At 49.4% G+C, this 7,858-nt stretch overlaps 1 pseudogene; it reads right to left on the bottom strand.

Annotated features, from left to right (window-relative positions):
* Nucleotides 1-3,006, bottom strand: part of LOC136503280 (MYB-like transcription factor 4) — an 8,560-nt pseudogene extending 5,554 nt beyond the window's left edge.
* Between the last annotated feature and the right edge of the window lie 4,852 nt (nucleotides 3,007-7,858).

The raw sequence follows: 7,858 nt of genomic DNA, 5'->3' as shown, positions 1-7,858 counted from the left end.
AGCTGCTGCCTCCCCGGCACGGAGGCCGAGTCGGTAGCACAGGCACAGTGCTGCTGTGACTGCGAGGTGGGCGTGTCGGCTGCTGCCGCCGCCGGCGGGCCCACGAACAGTGCAAGGTTCAGGTCGGGGCACCGTGGCTCCCCCGCGCCGCGGCTGCTGCTGGTGCTGGTGCTGCCGCCAGTCGTCGGATGACGACTCCACCGCTTCACGGCGAGCTTGACGGGGGCTGGAACGACGACGGGGTGCAGCAGCGCCGCCGCCGCCCGGTGGTGTGCCGCGAAGCCGGGAGACGCGACGGCGTCGGCGCCGAGCGAGCGGTGCGTCTGTGGGTCGATCCCGCAGGCCAGGAGCTTGCGCTTGATGTGCGTGTTCCAGTAGTTTGTCTGGCCCGGCGATCAGAGACCACCTGCGGGTAGTAAAAGAGAAGAGCGAGCAGCATGTCAGACATCATCAATCGAAGGACGAAGCGCCCGGGCGCAGGGTAGATAGAAGGACATGGCGTCGGCCACACGCTGACTACTCACTTGTTGCCGAGGAGGCTGTGGAGGCGGATGATGAGCTTGTCCTCGTCGTCGGTGAAGTTGCCGCGCTTGATGTCCCGGCGGAGGTAGTTCATCCACCGCAGCCTGCAGCTCTTGCCGCAATGCAGCAGCCCTGCCACCTTGGGCAGCGAGCGCCAGCACCCCTCCCCGTGCGCCCAGATGTAGGCCACCAGCCGCTCCACGACGCCGACGCCGACGACGACCAGGCCTCGACGGCCTCCTCGTACTCGCCGACACGTAAGGCACGTTCGAGTTGGCGCTGCTCGTGGCGAAGCAGAGCGTGGCGGACGCGCAGTGCGGCGCTTGACGCGGGGACGGCACGGTGGTCGCCGTGTCGCTATGCGCGCACAGGAGGACCGAGAAGGAGCTACACTGCCTCGCCGCCTCGATGCGGCACGCCTCGACCTCGAGGCGTGCAGCGCCGGTGCCCAGCTCAGTGGACGCTGCGGACACTGAAGTGGTCGGCGCGGTGGTGGAAGGCGGCCGTGGCCGCGGTGGAGGCCTCGGTGGTCGTCTTCTCCAGGTGCGCGGCCTTGTCGCCGAACATGTCGCACAGGCATGGCCGGTTGCCGGCGAGCCATGGCTGTGAGGATGGAGAGGGAGGGATTGAGTCGATGACATGTGGGCCCCACATGTCACTGAGATGGAGGTTGCGTGTCAAAACCGCTCAACGTCGGTCAAAACAGTCTTTGCCCCCGCCCAGATGCTAAAAGTGAACGGTTTTGACAGTTGGAGTACCGGTCCTAGACGGTTTTGTAGTTGAAGGTTAAAATTAAACCGACATAATAGTTGAGGGGCAAAAAAAATAAACTTAATCCAAAATATATATATTTTTGTGAAGTTCGATATTTCTATCCTTCCACTTCATTGACATGTTATATCGTTGTTACTTTTAGTAATCATTTTGTTCGCCCACTGGTAATGCATGTTTAAACAGTATTCTAGGCTTGGTCCTCTGTGGTCTTTCCTTTCCTTTTACATCCTGCTTATAATTGTTTCTACGGTGGCTGAAGCACAATGTTAGTTTTATATCAATTTAATTTTTAGAAGTGCATCACTCTATGCCCTGTCTAGAATTGTAGTGCTTTTCAATAGCACTTGCTTATGCTTATTTCATTTAAATTTGAAAAGTGCATAACTATGCTTATGCTTGGTACTTCTAGTAATCATTTTGTTCAACCACTATCAAATTGGTCCTCTGTTGTTTTCCTTTCCCTTTTACACCCTGTTTAATCTATGAAGGCTAAGCAGGGTTTTTATGGTGGCTGGAACAGAACCTCAGTTTTATTTCATTTAACTTTTAAAGTTCATCACTATATGCTCTGTTTGGATTTGTTCCTTTTCAAGAGCAGTTTCATATTTCTAAATCTGGAAGCAGACTTAGATTAAAGCTTCTTGTTTGGAGAGCAAGAACAGCAAAATCTTGCTAATATTTCGCAACACTTCCACCAACTAACTTAATCCACTAGTGGAGCACAACTTAAAATGGCGCTTATTTTTAGGAAGAATGGTACTCAAGTCAGACTTCTTTTTTTAGGTCAATCAATTCTGGACATTCGGTTTAGTGCGGCTCCCTTCTTCGAGGGCCTGCAGGGAAAGGAGGATTTCTCTATGAACTTTTGGAATGTGGCCTTTTGAACTAAATCATATGGCCATTAGATCATGTTGGTCCCTCGGCTGATCTGCACTAGTAAGCACTTATCAGCACACTCATTCACTATGGCTAAAGGTAGAAGAAGATATTGAGAATAGCTCATACACACAGCGCAAGCCCAGCGTCGAAAGCTCTGCTTCTGGATATGGCAAACTAAACTGATTTGTTGTATTGCCCTTGGATATAATATATACAACTCTAGCTATACATCTACCAGGTACATAGTTATTGGTGAGTACACCAACTACCTACTACTGGAGTACAAGAGTACACCAACTACCTACTACTAAGGTACATAGTACATCAACTATCTACTCCTCAGGTATAAGGGTACACCAACTACTTACTCCTAAGATACAAAGCTTAGCTCAGCCATCTCCACTCTATATGGCTGAAGTAAACCACTGCTACTATGGCCTACTGTCCTTACTATCTATAGGAGCTGGTCGGCAGAGCTGATCAGTCTCCAACTCTCAACAGGGAGTGGTCGGCCGAGCCGACCATTCTCCAACAATGGAGAAACGAGGGGGCAGCAGATTATATCTTACAATTTTTCCCTTAATCCTGCTGCTAACCCGATGCCATGACCTCATCCATGCCAATCATCTTCCTCAGCTCCATGAACCGCAGGCGCCCGAGTGACTTAGTGAGGATGTCAGCGAGCTGTCTGCCGGTCTCGACGAACTCGATGACGATCTGCCCTCCATCGATGCAGTCTCGGGGGAAATGGAACTTGATGTCGATGAGCTTGCTCCGGTCGTGGAGGACATGGTTCTTGGCGAGCGCGATGGCGGGCTGGTTGTCCACCATCAGAGCTGGCGGGTGAGCTTCCTCACCGGTCAGCTCGCCCAGCAGTCGGCGTAGCCAGACAGCCTGGCACGCCGTCGTGGCTGCTACGACATACTCCACCTCACACGTCGACAGCAGCCATGATCTTCTACTTCAGCGACTGCCAAGCAATGGGGGCTGCTCCAAAGAAGACGAGCACAATGGAGGTGCTCCGTCGCCCATCAATGTCGTCTGCCATGTCTATATCACTGAAGACAGTGAGCTCTGGCTCACCTTCCTTTGCCTTGGGGGTGCCTCACTGAACACCATGAGCCGCAACTCACCCTTGCCGCCTATAACACCCTCGGTGTTACACCCTTAAATCATTTACTAAAACATGTCATGAGTATCATGTTTATGTGTTAATGCATGTGATAGATTGTGTAAATAAGTTTCTTGTAACTTAAAATGATCAATAAAAATGTTAAACAAAAGTTGATTCAATAGTTCATGTATATCAAGTAGGGTTTAAAATTAATTTTTAGTGAACAAGAATGCTATAGAATATATGTGTGATACTTAAATAAAGTTTGAAATACAAACTTTGTAGATGACAGTGAAATACTTGTGGTTGAAAAATGATATTACCAGCTAATATTTTCACTAGCTTAGAAATCGCAAATTGAAATCAAATTCAGCTCAAAACATAGAAAATTACTAGTTTGTCTGTTTAGCAATTTATTTTGAGAGATTGGGTTAAGGGGTGGTGTAGTGTAGTGTTATAGCTCGATTTGGTAGTCTCATGTGCCATCTTGAGCATGGTGAAGATAGTTTAGGTCCAGAAGCAACCGTTTAGTCTTTATTGGCGCTTTAAAATTCGTGCACAACATGGTTTCGGGCTGGTTGGCCGCGATCATCACACTCAGGACGCTCGGCTGTCGCCGTGTTGATCGTGCATGCGCGCGCTGCCGCACGCGGCCGATCGTGGCTGCCTCTGGCCTAGCAATGGCTCGGCTGCCGCTGGCCCCACTGCGCAGAGTTGTTGCCGCCCGCCGCACCATGACAAAGCCACTACCGGCGCTATCACCTCGCCATCATGTCTGCCCACTGCTGTCTCACCACACTCCCAACCTGCCTCGTGCCACGATGCTATCGCTGACGTCGCATCGTCGTTGCGTCCACGCCTGTTCATTGCATCTCTGCGCTGCTGCCGGCCCTATGCATGCTGCCTCTGTCGCACGCACGTGGTTGGGCTCGCCATTGCCTTGTCATTAATGACACTATGCCCGCGTGGGCCACGTCAGTCGGGAGGGCATGCGCCTGTCGGCTAGTGCCTACGTGTGGGCCTCCACGATCTCACCAACCACATCCTGCCAAGGCGAGTACGAGCCGAGCCACCTGCCATGCCCATCTCTCTCTTTCTCTTTTCCTCGCTCCGCTGCCGCCGCCGAGCCACTCCATCAATTACCCTACGAGCGATCATCTCCATTCAATTCAGCGCATTCACGTCTTCACCATCACATCCTCTTGCTGCCCGACCCCACCCAGCTTTGAAGCGAGCATGGCCAAGCTCCAATTTGGAGTCTCTAACGCTGCCAGGCCGATAAGGCCGCGTCCAGCTACGGATGTGAGTAGCTCTCCCATCATCCCTCCCGAGCCAATTCACTTGCACCATCAACCGCCTCACCTCCCTCTTCACCCTGCGCGTCTTAGCCAAACCGCTACCACCTCCCCTTCATCGCTGATGCGACCGTGCTGCCATGGTGCACCGCCGCATGGCTCGACCACACATGGCTAGCCTTCCTCTGTCATCCTCCGCCCCAACTGTCACCTTGGCTAGGTCCACAGTAGTCTACTGATGCTCCCTCGCTAGCCAGTTTGGTTCCTAGGTGTTCTAGATCGCCGGGGCAGCTGTGCCATCGCCGCAGATGATCGCACATCGCTGTAGGTCGCTCCAGCGTGTCCCGCCACCTCTCATCGCCGCTTAACGTAGCCGCTCGGGGCAGAGATGGTGATCGACCAGTTAGGTGGGCCCACGTAGGTCCTAGGTGGCCGACGTAGGCGCTCAGTGCCATCGCTCGCCGCGTCGTGCTGCGCTGGGTCACTAGGGGTGCGTGCGGGTGAATTAGGGAAAGGCCAGGGGGTTAAGTGAGAAGTTCTGAGAGAGGGGAAAATAGGATTAGGACTTAGTTGCAATTCGGGAGAAGTGTGAGGTCTCTTTTGCAAAGTCATCGACGTGCGCGGGATTCCCCCACCGTGGCCCGTCTCGCACTGCAGGCCGGCCTCGCGTGGGCCGCGCCTATGGGCCGCTACATGCTCGCACGCACGCGCTGCGTCGCGTGGGCTGCGTGGGCGAATTATGTTTTCTTTTTCATAAGGAATTAGAAATAGCTTTCTAATTTAATTTTTAAGCTGATCTTTGGTAAATCATATAAATTCATGTAGGCATCCAAAAATTGTGAAACAAATTTTGTTAGGTTTCCTAAAATTGTGCTCTATTAGTTAGTGTATTTAGTTCTTATATATACATGTTGATACCAGGGGCTATTAAATCATTTGAGAGTGCTTAATATTGTTAGGTTAAATATTGTAGGAATTTTTATGGTAAATTGGTGTTAGTTTTGGTCCTAAAATTTTTATGGTAGCTTCATTGTATTATTATGCGCTCACTGTATTTTTTGTAGCTTTAGAATAGACAAGCATTAGGGTAGTTAAATGATCTTTGTTTCAATATACCTTAAATCATTAGTAGAAATAGAGATATATTCTTCATTTGTAAAGCTAGGTGTTTGTTACGTTGAACCTAACATTTTGCTTGGTGAAGATGATAGTTAGCTTAATAACTTAGTCATTAGAGCTAGCTTAGTAGCTTAGTATGCCTATACTTATTTTAAGAGTTGTTGTTGCATAAATGCTAAGTGTTTCATCATCATCGCATGCATGTAGAGAACGAGTTGGCGGAGATCGTGACCATCGGCGATCACGAGTTCGAGGAGATCATCAAGGAGTATGAGGAGGAGGTTCTCATGTAGGAGGAGGTCCCGGCGCCACCACTGACTTACTTAGCTGACACCGCGCCTGTCCAAGACAAGCCCCGATGCATAACCCTTATTTTTGATAATCATTGTTTATATATGTTGTGTGCATTTACGTTATAGGAATTTTAAGAAAACCACATGTATAGATATAACTGTCCTATGAGTCCATCTAATACAGGTTCGAATAGCTGCTATGCTTAGGTTTTTGGTAGCGTGAGAAACCTGTCGTTACTCACAATAGGTGATTATTATAATTACTCTCATGATAAAATGATAAAAGGACAAAAAATGGAGACAGGGCAGGAATATGGTATAGATATTGGTGGGTGTAACAAGTTGTGTCCCACAACCAACGGGCCTTAGCTTGGTTACACTATTTTCCCTATTCATGTTGATTAAGGATCGTCCGTTGCTGTGGATGATAGTCAGGTCACAGACTTATTATCCTGAGCACATACTTGCTTATGGGAGTGGGAAGGCTCGTTACGCTCTTGTCGTGGGTTCCATCTCTTTCCAGACCGACTGATTGGAGGTAGGGAAAGGTGGAGGTCTAAGCACCATACTGAGACCGGGTCTCAAGTGTGGGGGCTTGGAGTCAAAGTTTGGATGGGGATCTAGACCTCGTGATAGGAGTGGAATGGGTTGGTCTTGTTTGTGCTTGGGGTACAAACAGGGTATGTGTTTCGGGGTACCCAACTGGGATACATTGGTTCATGAATCACCGTTTTCTGTGAGACGATACGACTTGACTATGGTCTAGCACCGTAGTAAGAACTAGAAGATGAAAGATGGTGACATGGTTCTGATTGCTTAACCCTTGCTTGAAAGTAGAACATGTGCTTACCTAGAATGGTTAGCTAATGAAGTAATCATGACTGCTAATAAAACTTGACTTTAAGGATGAACTATTAGTAATGCTTTTCGTAAACAAAAAGAATACAACAAACCCATATTGCCTATCATATCCTTGAGAGTTGGGAAACTATTCCCACTAGTCGAGGTAAGTCCCTACGAGTACATTAGTGTACTCAGGGTTTATTTTACCCCTATTGTAGGTGCAGCTTGAGGAGTAGCTCTTGTGTGGAGGATTCTTCTGGTGGGCACAGATGGATCCTTGTATCGTTTCCGCTAGATGTTTATTTTCATTCCATTGTTTAATTATCGCACTCTGAACTCTGGTATTGTAATAAATAATTTCCAAGAACTCTTGTTGTATGAAATGGACTAAGTATTGTAAGCTCATACTCAGTATTGGATTCTGGAGGTAAAATGTGGATTGATTCGAGTTCTCCCATGGGGTGTGCTCAACGAAACTGTCCGATGTCGCTAACTTTCAGGGTGCTTAGTGTCTATTGGAAGACAAGCACCTCTGAAAGCGTGTTATTTTCGGGTGGTTCTGCCACACCGCCATTCTTGGGGAAGATGATCACTTGATTGAGCATCCCCTTGACATAGCGTAGCAACCTTTTCACTAGCCAACCAATGATCTTCGCATGGGTACTCCATGTAATGGCTGACGTACCCAACCACGAGCGTAATGTCTGGTCGGGTATGAGTGAGGTAGCAGTAGCCCGCCGACGATGCTTCGGTAGCGCAGTTGCGTCCACCTTCGCAGTAGTGCTGTGCTTGTCAGCTTCAGCCACTTCCTCCATCGAAGTTGCGCACGGCTTGCACTCCGCCATGCCGCCATGCTCCAACAACTTCTCCATGTAGGCGCGCTGACCTAGGGAGATGCTCTGCTTCCCCTACCTCACCTCGATGTTGAGGTAGTAGGAGAGCACACCAAGATCGCTCATCTTGAAATGAGCCACCATCTCGTGCTTGAAACCGTCGATGTCCTCTACTCACGCTCCGGT

This window comes from Miscanthus floridulus, chromosome 14 (genome assembly GCF_019320115.1).
Source record: "Miscanthus floridulus cultivar M001 chromosome 14, ASM1932011v1, whole genome shotgun sequence".
Lineage (NCBI taxonomy): Eukaryota > Viridiplantae > Streptophyta > Magnoliopsida > Poales > Poaceae > Miscanthus > Miscanthus floridulus.
The sequence above is the reverse complement of the archived record's forward strand: the minus strand, read 5'-3'. Positions and strand labels throughout refer to the sequence as shown.